This window comes from Nicotiana attenuata, chromosome 1, assembly GCF_001879085.1.
Source record: "Nicotiana attenuata strain UT chromosome 1, NIATTr2, whole genome shotgun sequence".
NCBI lineage: Eukaryota > Viridiplantae > Streptophyta > Magnoliopsida > Solanales > Solanaceae > Nicotiana > Nicotiana attenuata.
The window spans coordinates 100,189,473-100,202,088 of record NC_031989.1 but is presented as its reverse complement, the minus strand read 5'-3'; positions in this window follow the sequence as shown (position 1 = coordinate 100,202,088).

The following is a 12,616-nucleotide window of genomic DNA, read 5'->3' as shown; positions in this document are numbered from 1 at the left end:
TTCGATTCCGCACACACGCTCAGGTCCCATATTTTCCCACGGACCCTCAGAAATTGCCAAATCACGAATCCGGGCCCGTTTTCCCAAAATGTTGACCGAAGTCAAACTTGGTCTTTTTAAGAAATCCTAAAGAAGCAAATGGGCATATTTTTACTCAAAACCCTTCCAATTCCCGAACCAATCGCCCCCGCAAATCGTAAATTAGTTAAAGCAAGTAGGGGAGGCTTTATTTAGGGGAACGGGGTTCAAAAAGGCAAGACGACCGGTCGGGTCGTTACAAGACAATATATTATGTTGGCGACATAATTAAGTAATTAAATGTGTGTTCTTTTTAACAACTTAAGCTTTTAGATGAGATGGTCACACACACTTTAACATGATAGCAAAGCAAACAGAAAGTCCCACGCCACCCAATATTAAAAAGATTTTTCAAGCGTTTGACTCATAAAAAAGAATCAAGCTTGCACGTGATGGGTCAAGTTGGAGAAATAATTAACTAAATCAAAATGTGGTTTCTCTCTAATAGAAGTGTTAGAATCTAGAGCTAAAATCAAGGCACAAAATTTCAATAGCCAGAGATATCTAGCATTAATAAAACTTGAAAAGAGGAGCAAAGCTAATTCCCTTTAGAGTAAATTGGCACATAAAAAGAAAATTGCAACCATTTTTGTTTGCCTACTTTTTTATTTTATAACGAAGGATCGATAGAATGGAGTATTTCACGAAATTCAAAAATAAAGTAATAAAAATTGTTAGGGAACATTTTTTCTATTATGAAAATTTTATCATAAACTAACTAGTTTACGTTGTGCATCAATAAAAAAAAAGGAAAACTTACACAAATGTCCCAAATAAATCTCAACTTACCAATCTCTAGTCATTAATCATAGACTAAACAAAACTAGCCAACAAAAATTGAAAAACCAAATAATAGGGTTCTTTCTCTCAAAGAATCACATGCAAAAATCACCTTCCATATTTTTAAGCGTGATTAGCAACACTAGATACAAGATGGAAAGGAAATTTTATGGATGAGGTAGCAAATAAGGTGATGAAATACAAAAAATATATACAATATTCCAAAAATCTAAACAAAAAAGGAACTTTTTCAATGGGTATAGTTGAAATTCATTGAAAATATATAAATAAGTCTATATACAAAATTTGAGGAAGATTGGAGGTGATTTGGACTGGTTTTGTATCAAAATTTGTAATTAAATCGAGTTAAAAAAAGTCTTCTGCGACACATGTATCAAACATGTATCACGCATGTATCTCACACACAGGTATACATGGATATACATGTGATACACAATATATACAAATATAATAGACAACGTGATACACATAACATTTTTTTCATGTTCTGTTTTTACCGAATTTTCAATTCAAACCACCTCAAAACTTCACCAAATCATCCCAAAACTGAGATTCAAGCTCCTTAAGTTGTGCCCAATCTATTCTAATAACACCCACTCAAAACAAAGTAAAAATTTGATATTTTTTTGCTACAAATAGCTAATTGGCTAATTTGGATAATATTAGTAATATTTTATCAATAGGCCAATTTTTGTAATGAGCTACCTATAAATTAACATAGCTGGTAATTTTTCAAACAAAAAAAAAAGGAGTGGATATAACATATTGGGTCCGTAATGATTTTCGTCAAACTTAATAAAGACGTAACAAAAAGGAAAAAAAAAGTTGAATATTGAGCCTAGTTACTTTGGAATTGAGGCGTAACAAAAAGATTTTTTTGAACAAAAATCACATTTATCCATCCGGTGAAAACTAATAATAACTGGTAGCCACAAAATGAACCATACAATTCATAGGCCAAAACAATTATAACGGCCAACAATTGTTAGCCACAAAAACTAGCAGGAGACTGCGATTCCTGAACACAAACTACAACAACTGATAGCACAACCTTTACAACCGCCTAACCTTCTTTTCCACTTATAATTAGTAGTCAGAAATTTTAAAACCCCGCCAAAACCCAAAAAATTCTTGAAACCTAGTGAAATACCCCATTGAAACTCACCCTCTTAGTACCCAAAAATCCATCATCCAATCATATTCGCCGCAACTACCAAGCTCCTTCCTATTATACTACAATAAAAATTCTCTTTTTATCTTTCACAAACAACTTGAATTTTTGATCGATCCAATCTGAAAAAGAGCATGATATTGCATAAGCAAAAATACTTATGATGTAAGAAAAAGAAGAAGAACAAGGTGATGTATAGATTGTACACGCAGTATACATATTATACACTTTGTTAAGTGTATATACTCTTTTTATACACCGTAGAACAATATATGTACTTTTTATACATTAATTTTATCACGATCCAAAATCCACTATAGGTCGGGATGGCACCTAACGTCGCCGTCAGACAAGCCAATAGTGATTGATCAATATATTTACTCATTTTATTACTTTCGAAATCATAAATTTTAATAAGGAAGGAAATTTACACTCTTAAATCCACGGGAACGTACAAAATTAGTAGTTTATAACATAAAAGAAAGGCAATGATAATATACAGAACCGTAAGCATCAACTAGTGATGTTCTAAACGTCAATACCACACAAGAGGGGGGGTATTTGTGTGGTACCCAATTTTCGCTCTAGAAGAACCTGGTTCTTCTAGGTGTACTTACTACTACTGTTTGCGGAATTAAGAGTGCATAAAATAAAGAACACAGAGATTTTTACATGGAAAATACCTGGCTCAAAAGGTGAAAAAACCACGACCTACTACTCAGTAGGATTTTTCCAAACTTCCACTAAAATCACTGAGCCAAAACAGCATTTACAAAACTCTTGTAAACCTAAGGATTAAACTCTAATCCCAGTGTGGCACACAGCCTCAACTGTTGCGACACTTTAAAGTTAACTCTAACTTGAATACTCAAAGTACCTAATACAATTGCTTCTATGAAAGCTGGAAAGGTACAACTTTAAACCACCTACTACAATTGAACTAGAATAAGAATAAACACAATGGAATTGGTTCTTCTATCTTGTCCAAGTAGCTTCAGGAATGCACACTTGAATCTCACATAAATTGCTTGCAAAATTGCCTCGCTCTTTTGGTCTCAATTTAGTTTCACTTCTGCGTTTGTGCAATACCTGTAAAAGAGAACAATCATTGTTATTTAATGAGTTAGTAATCAGAGTTTGATTGAGACTCAATTGCTGATCCTTTGTCGAATTTGAGTCCTACAACAATACAAACTCCAACCCTATCCTTTATTCGGATTGTGTCCTCTTCCCATGAGGATACTTTCTTTCCTCATCCAATATGCAACCTTTTCGATCAGTTCAGGAGATATTGCTGCTTTATCCTTGAGACTTTATCTCCTTCACGTGCATCTCACATGTATAGGTTGATAAACACTGTGTCTCACATGATGGACCTGTTCCATGATATTGTGCATTTGTCATTCTTCAAAACTTCACCTGAACTTGGGGCGACAAATTCCCCCTTTTTGATGATGACAAACTCTTTGCTTTTACTAATCAGAAAACATGTGAAACTCAGCTTAATCATCAACACTTTAAATTAGAAAGTTTAAGTTATCATCAAGGACCAGATTTAATCAGGTTATAAATATCACATTATTCAGAATAACAAGTAAAGCACAATATCTCATCCCCCTTTTGGCATCATCGAAAAGTTGCAAATATTGTGAGTCCCAGATGTTAATAATTACTCATGGCCACTAGGGCAACTGCAAGTGAAAACATGGTTCAATTAATCAATAATCAACAAACAAAATTAACTATTTAGATCAAAATCTTCATAGAACAAGAGAAAAAGCAAATTGTCATTGATTAGGATATGTTTTCACAGACAGACAACAAAAAGAAAGACAAACTTCCAAACATGAGCAACAAAAACAGAAAAAGTCCCGAATCTGGGTCACTGGGGATCTAGATAGGTTCAAAAACAAGAACTGGAGGTCTTAAGGCTTGGAGGAACTAGAGGGCTGGGTTTGGAGAAGATTGAGCATATTCTGAAGCATTCCTTCACTTTTCTCCCTTTCTTTTGCTAGCTCAGCTCGAAGCCCATCTCTTTCAGCTTCCAAATCAGCAACACGAGCCTGAAGCCTAGCAATTTCAGCATCCTTAGTTCCACACTCTTGAACCAAAGCCCTAACCTTGCTATTCACTGGTGTCTTCAGAGATGAACCAGGTTCAACTGGGGTGGCATTGACAGGATAGTCACAAGCCAATAAGGTCCTAACACCAAAATGCTCCTTGCTTGATGCCATCTCCCATTTCTTCAAAGGCACCCTTAGCACAGTTGTAAGTATGAACCCATATGGAGTCGCATGTGCTTTGGAGCCATTAATGACCCTATCCAGTAGTTTGACAATAAAAGCAGGCCAATTTATCTGCTTTCCTCTCACAAGGCATTCCATAAGCACCAAGTCCATATAGTTGGCAGTATGCCTCCTCTCCTGTCTAGGCAGCAGGCATTTGTTAACAAATTCAAACAACACCTTGTGCTCAGGTCTCATCTCACTCTTCTGAACAAATCTGGCTTCAGGTACATCTTCAGCATTTGCAGCTTCACAAAAGTTCCTAGTGATTTGGAGAGCAGTGGGCAGAGATTCCAAACATGGCCACCTTTGCCTTGTGTAGTCATCATACCCTTCACTTGGTATGTCCAGAATCTCACCCAGCTTGATTGTATCAAACTCCACTTTTATGCCCTTCACCAGGCTAGAGACTACTCCATTTTTCACAGTGGCAATGGCCATAAACTCTATCAACTCATTTCTAGCCAGCCTTCCATCCATCTCAAGGACCATGTCCTTCCACCCTTGTGCAGTAAGAGCATCCATCAATCTTTTCATGCCTGGCTCATCCAGATCTTTCAACAACCTTCCTTTCAAAATTTTCCTTCTGTCAAAGATGGCAAACCTATCTTGATCTTTCTCAGATTCCTCTTCTTCTTCAACACTCCACTCTTTATCTTCTTCAACAATTTTCTTTTGTTTTCCCTTCACAGCAGACCTAGTTCTTTTGGCTAAAGAAGATTCAGCAGGTACAGGTACAGAGGAAGACTTCTTGGAAGAAATCTTGATCTTTTTGGTTTGGGAGTAGGAACCTCCTCAGTTGTTCCTCATTCTTGATGGACTAGGTCCATCTCCTCTTCTTCTTCTTCTTCTGCAATCTCAACACTCTCCACAACCTTAACCTTTCCTTTTTCCCTCCTTTTCTTCCTGCTCTCTTCCAGAGCTTTCTGCAATTCTGCTTCACTTTGCTTCACCCTACTCCTAGTAGCTCTTCCCTTAGGAGTTGTAGGTACACTAGATTTTGAAGATGACACTTTACTTTTCTTTATTGGATTGGAAGCAGTTGGAGCCTTTTGTGTGGAAGCCTTGCGCTTCTTTGGATCATAACTGGCCCCAACCTTCTTCAGAAGTTCTGCCAAAGTTTCTTCAGTAGCTGCACCAGGTTCATATTGATGCTTGCTTAAATTTACTAGCCCTTCAGCCGCCTCCCCAGAACTATTTCCGCCTGAGTTGTTGCCACTCTCTTCAACATTCCCACAGATAGCCAATAATTTTTCTTTCTTATTTCCCCTCACATTACCACTGCCTCCCTCTCTCTCTGTTTCTTTCTTTTTTCCTCCTTTTCTACTAGAATTAGCACCCTGTACATCCTTGATAGGACCAACCAAGACAAACCTATTTTCAACCTTTTCAACTACATCAGAGAATACCAAACAAGTATTTACCTCACCAGGGGTTCCTTGATTTTTGTCAGTGCCAGAAGACCCATGTTCTTCACCTTTGCTGGCAGAGATAAAGGCTTCAGACTCAGAGCTGGAGTCAGATTCTTTTGCAGAACTTTCCTTCTTCTGGCTGGCCCTCAATTTCTCATTTAGAGCTTTTCTCAAGGAACCAGAAGCTACAGTTTTTCTAGCCAACATTTTCTGCCGGCGGAACTTTGGCTTTGGGGTTTCACTAGGGGGTGTAGAAGAGGATGTATTAGAAGGGGATACTGGTGGGGGAGTTCCAGGATTATCTTGGGAAGTATTCATGGTGAATTATTTCTGGAGAAGATTTGGGAATTTTTGGAGAGAAGAAGAAGATCAGAACTAGAGAGAATTTTTGACGGTTATGGAATAATGAAAAAGGGTGGTGAGTATTTAAAGATGATTCGAAGTGATTGTAGTACATGCAGCTTTTTGCAGGAGTTAATTATAAGTCTAATCACTTCATAATTCCGGTCTCTTAGTGGTTAATAGGCGACGCTAGATTTTAGGCAAAAATCCCGTTTTCTTTAGAGTTCTAGGAGAATGAAACTGGTCCAATGCTCAACGGATAGAATTTCTGGGAATTTGATGAATGTAGGTGTCACGACCCGAACCCCGCTCCGGTCGTGATGGCGCCTCTTGTGAAGACAAGGCCAGCCAAACCATTTCAGAACACCTCTTTTAAGCAGTTAGACAGTTCATAAGCAGTTTAAATATGATTTCATGATATTAATTAGCGGAATTACAACCCAACACCGCCCTAATCGGGGTATCACAAGTCACGAGCATCTATTAGAGTGTAAATCCAACTACAAGGTCTAAAATATACAAAACCGAAATAATGAACAAAAGAGAGAAAAATGGTGTTGCGAACGCTGGCAGTCACCTCGCTAACACCTATAACTCTGCCTCTGATCAGCCAAAACCCGCTAACGGGTGGATAAATACCTGCATCTGCACACGAGGTGCAGGGAGTAAAGTGAGTACTCCAACTCAGTGAGTAATAAAGGTAAATGACAACTGAGCAGTAAGAAATCACGTATAACAAATCATCATGCTGTATAGAAGCAATATAAAACCCTTTTGAGAAAAACAGTGAAACTGTGAAATCTTTAGAAAACATCTTAGCTCAGTTCAAACCTCTTTTGAAAATGACTTTTTCAACGGTTATGCGAATAAATGCAAACAATTAGTGCAGATANAGTCCAATCATAAATCTCATTGCAGAAAATAGACATTAGGTTCCAACATGCGAATTGCTATACTTAGAATCAAATCTCACTGCACAGTCAATCCGAATAGTCCAGTTATACAGTCCAGTTAACAGTCCAGTATTTACACACATACTACAAAATTGATTCAACACTTAAATACACCTATTTAACTATCAATACACCACAGTCCAAACAGCACACTTCAAGATCAAACAGATGAACATTTGTATTCCATTTCAAGCTTAATGTTACAGCAGGGCAGATTCAAATGTGTACCTGGTAATGGCAAATAAGAAAAGGAAAAGATCAGTAGCAGTGGCAGTTTGCAACAGCAGCCCAGGAAGAAGTTGAAATCCAGTATTAACTCAATCAACACAGCAAGTTCAGGAATAATTTTAAACCAAGACACTTCACAAAACCCAGGAATACATCACAGCAACCAACACCTAATAAGTTGCCCCAACACATGACTTGATTGAACTCAAATCCTACTTGAACCAGGACTCTTCTGAATTTCAGCTACCAGAAATTGGGCTAAGAGATGCAAGTCAACCACTAATACTTGAAATTAACCTAAGAAATTGAGCAAACAATATTTTTTGGATTTTTCTGTAATTTCTGTTGTTTTTGGCTTTTGAATTTCGAAACTTCTGATTTTTGTTCTAGAAAACTGAAAGAATACTTTGGAGGAAACTTTTAGGGTCCCAGAATTGGTAGAATGCCTTGTTTAGGGGGTTCTAGATGGCTGCCAAAAACTTTTTTACTCAAGGCAAATGAATGCCTATTTATAGGTGAACTTAAGATCCAATTTCAGATTTTCTTTACCCCCTTAGTCCCTATTCTAATTTCAATGTTTACCACTTTATTTTCTGACTTGTTACACAAGTAACTCCTTAAGTTTATTAGAACCCACACTATAGTCCATCCTAGAAGGTTCTATGCCCATTACAATTCCTATTCTACCCTGACTTTACTTCAACAATTACCAATCTTAGTGAAACTACCCTTTTCCATGCCTATACTACCCCTTGAAATCCCCTAAAATTACTACCCAAACCCAAAGACTTTAGTCCTCTTTCTACCCTAATTGAATCCATTTGCTATGGCCAAATTCATCTAATTAACAACTGATTGAACCGGGCATTACACTGAAGTATAACAATCACTGATTAAACATATTAAACTGAAACAAACAATACACACCAGATTGATTGAAACTGATCAAAAGAAAATAGGCTAATAGTCAAATTATTGGATTATCAAATCAGCAACGACTGTTAGCTACACTAAACAGAGGCAGAAATGCTAGTCCCTATGTCAAACTATACTAATTCGACTGAACATGTCGAGTGACTCCAACAAAATTAAACTAAGTCCTAAACATGCATTCCCTAATCAAAATAAATGGAGATTACAAAACAGAATTAAACCAGATGGAGGATCAAAACGAAACAAAACGTTTGACAGGTGAAGAGAACTAAGCTATACAATTAACAGTTATCCAATTTCAGAAACAGTAACTACAGACCTAATCTAAAACCTAACATACTAATTGTAAACTAACCTAATCTTAACAGCGCAAAAAATCAAACACAAAAGGAAGAGGACTCATCTGTACAACTCCCAAAGTCGCATAGCTCTTCAGTTTCAAAATTCGACTATTTCTGGTGATATCTGAATGCTAATGATGACAAATTCCTCGTGAGGGAAGTGAAGAGGTCACGTGGTATTAATTTGGTGGGGTTTGGAGAACTTAGGGTTTTGACCGGATTTTCGATCGGATATTTGAGCAATTCCGGCCATATTCGAGGTAAGTGGCTATGGGGGTTGGGTAAAGGAGGTCAAGGCGGTCCCATGGTGTTAATTTGGGACCGTTTGGCATAACCGGCGACTTGGCCGGAAAATTTTGAACGGATATTCGACAAATTCCAGTAAGATTTGAACGTAAAGGACAGCGGATTCAGATAGAGGAGGAGAAGGGGAATCTGGGGTGTAATTTTGGGGTTAATCGGAGCATCGCCGCCGCCGGCGACGATTTCCAGCCGGCGGCGGACGGCGGAGGGGCGGTGGGGCTAGGGCGGAGGAGGGTGGAGGACAGCGGAGGCAGGCGGGGTTAAGGTTTGTACGAGGAGGATGGGGATTGTCGTTGAGTTTTGTATAAAAGTTATTACAGTTTTATTACATTTTTGAGAGTCAATTGTAGCCGCTGGATCTGGGGAGATGGATGGTCGTGATTAACGACGTCAAAACGACGTCGTTTGATCATGAGGCACTTGGACCGGCAGAGCATTTGGGCCTGGACGTGGGAATTGTTTGGGCTACCTGATTTTGGCCCAAATTTGGTCTTTACTCAAGACCATTTTGAATTTTTTCTCTTTTTCTTTTCCCCCCTTTTTTTGTATTTTTTGTATTTATTTATTATTTTTTTTTTGATTTTATAAAACGCTAAAACAAAGCACAGACCTAATTACACTATTTAACTCCTAGAATTACTTATAGCTCTATTTAAAACAAATGCAATAATTAATAATGCAAAGAACTATTTTCTTGCAATTTTCTCTACATTTATTCTAAAATTAATTAGTACTAAAATTGTGAAATTAAATCCCTAAATGCCAATGCAATTTTTGGTATTTTCATATGGATTAAAATGCAACAATTACCAAAGGATGCCACAAAATTCACAAACAATTATAAATACTAGAAAAACTGTTTTGTCTGAAATTTTGGGAATTATTGCTTAGGGCAAAAATCACGTGCTCACAAAGACAAGGCCAGCCAGACCATTTCAGAACACCTCTTTTAAGCAGTTAGACAGTTCATAAGCAGTTTAAATATGATTTCATGATATTAATTAGCGGAATTACAACCCAACACCGCCCTAATCGGGGTGTCAAGTCACGAGCATCTATTAGAGTGTAAATCCAACTACAAGGTCTAAAATATACAAAACCGGAATAATGAACAAAAGAGAGAAAAATGGTGCTGCGAACGCTGGCAGTCACCTCGCTAACTCCTATAACTCTGCCTCTAATCAGCCAAAACCCGCTAACGGGTGGATAAATACCTGCATCTGCACACGAGGTGCAGGGAGTAAAGTGAGTACTCCAACTCAGTGAGTAATAATAAAAGTAAACAACAACTAGGCAGTAAGAAATCACGTATAACAAATCATCATGCTGTATAGAAGCAATATAAAACCCTTTTGAGAAAAACAGTGAAACTGTGAAATCTTTAGAAAACATCTTAGCTCAGTTCAAACCTCTTTTGAAATGACTTTTTCAACGGTTATGCGAATAAATGCAAATAATTAGTGCAGATAAGCACAGAAATCCGCCCCTCGGGCACAACACTCACTCAACAGATAATGCTAGGCAATCAGGTAGATACCCCGTGATGTAACACAAACAACAGATAATGGCACACAATGAAATAAAGTAAACACGTAGAACAATACTAGTACCGTTGCGGCGTGCAGCCCGATCCATTTATCGTCGACGGCGCTCACTGGGGGTGTGCAGACTCCGGGAGGGGCCCCTTACGGCCCAAGCGCAATATCAAGCCATCTCGCGGCATCAAATCTAGGCCCTTGGCCTCATACCAGTATCAGTATAACACTGCTGCGACGTGCAGCCTGATCCGTGTATATATATATATATATTGTTGCGGCGTGCAGCCCGATCCAAAAGTATCCTCACAATACAGGCCCTCGGCCTAACTGAGTCAACAAAATCACATAAGCCACTCGGGCAACAATAAACATGATGCTCAACCCAAAATATTATTGGAAATATCATTTCAAGTGTTAAAGCAAGTAAATTTGGCTGAGTTTTGAAAACAGTGGAAAAATGCATGACTGAGTTCAAGTATAAAATCAAAACAGTGAGGACATATCAACAACCATCCCCGAAGGGTTCAAATAACTGGCACGAAGCCCAAATATGGCAATCAGCCCAAGTCATGATGATAACAAATAAGTTCCAGTCAATTACACAGTAAAATCATCAATCGGGACAGACCAAGTCACAATCCCCAAAGGTGCTCTACCCCACGCTCGCTATCCGGCATGCAAGTCACCTCAATATAGCACTACGATGTGCAATCCGGGGTTTCAACCCCTCAGGATATCATTTACAATCATTACTCACCTCGAACCGGCTATATCTCTAGCTCACGACGCCTTCGCCCCTCAAATCGGCCTCCACGCGCGTCGAATCTATCCAAAACCAGAACGAATACGTCACAATATGCTAAGGGAACAAAGCCCAAGCGAAAACAATCGAAAAATACCAAAAATCCCGAAATTAGCAAAACCCGAGCCCCGGGCCCACTTCTCGAAACTCAGAAATTTTCACATCATTAGATTCCTTATCTCCTCGCGAGTTCATACATACCAAAAATTCTCAAATCCGACCCCAATTGGTCCTTCAAATCCCCAAATTAAATTCCAAAATCCCAAGCCCTAGTTTCTTCCATTTTTGCTTAAGTTCCATGAATCTCTAGATAGATTACACAATAAAAACGAGTTTTAAGTTCAAAAATCTTACCTCCAGGTAATTCCCCTTGAATCCCTCTTCAATCCTCTTCAAAAAGCTTCAAAATCGACCAACAATGGAGGAACTTAGCCTCAAATTCGCGGAAATGGGTTTTTAAAACATTCTGCCCAGCACTCAATTTTACTTAATCGCGATCGCGGAAAAGCCCTCGCGATCGCGAAGCACAGCCCACACTTACACTACGCGATCGCGTACTCCCTCACGGAACGCGATGCTCAGAATCTCCCAACTTCGCGATCGCAAATGATGACACACGACCGCGATTGACAGCAACGCAAAACTACCCGATCGCGACCCGATCTATACGAACGCGAAGAGAAAACCTGGATGCCCCTGAAATAACTCTACGCGATTGCGAGCCTCCTCACGCGATCGCGAAGAGGAAACATCTGCAACAGAGCTGGAGCCAAAACCTGCAATTTTTCCAACATGAAATGGTCCGATTGACCACCCGAAACTCACCCGAGACCCTCGGGACCTCAACCAAACATACCAACATAATCTATAACATCATTCAAACATGTTCCAATCATTAAAACACCTCAAACAACATCAAATCACTCAAAGCACATCGGATTCAAGCCTAAGTTGCCCAAAAACTTCTGAAATACACTTTCGATCAAAAACCCAACCAAACCACGTCCGAATGACCTGAAATTTTGCACACACATCCCAAATGACATAACGAAGCTACTGCAACTCTCGGAATTTCATTCCGACCTCTATATCAAAAGCTCACCTACCAACCGGAAATCGCCAAAATCTCAACTTCGCCAATTCAAGCCTAAACCTTCCACGGACTTCCAAAATGCATTCCGATCGCGCTCCTAAGTCATAAATCACCCAACGAAGCTAACCAAGTCATAGAAATTCCGATCCGAGCTCATATACAAATAAGTCAACTCTTGGTCAAACCTTCCAAATTCAAAGCTTTCAACTGAGACTGTTCTTTCAAATTCATTCCAAATTTTCCTAAAAACCAAATCCAATGATTTACATCAGTCATAATACATAACACGGGGCAAGTCATGCCCGAGAACTGACGATCAAGGTCCAAAAGCTCAAA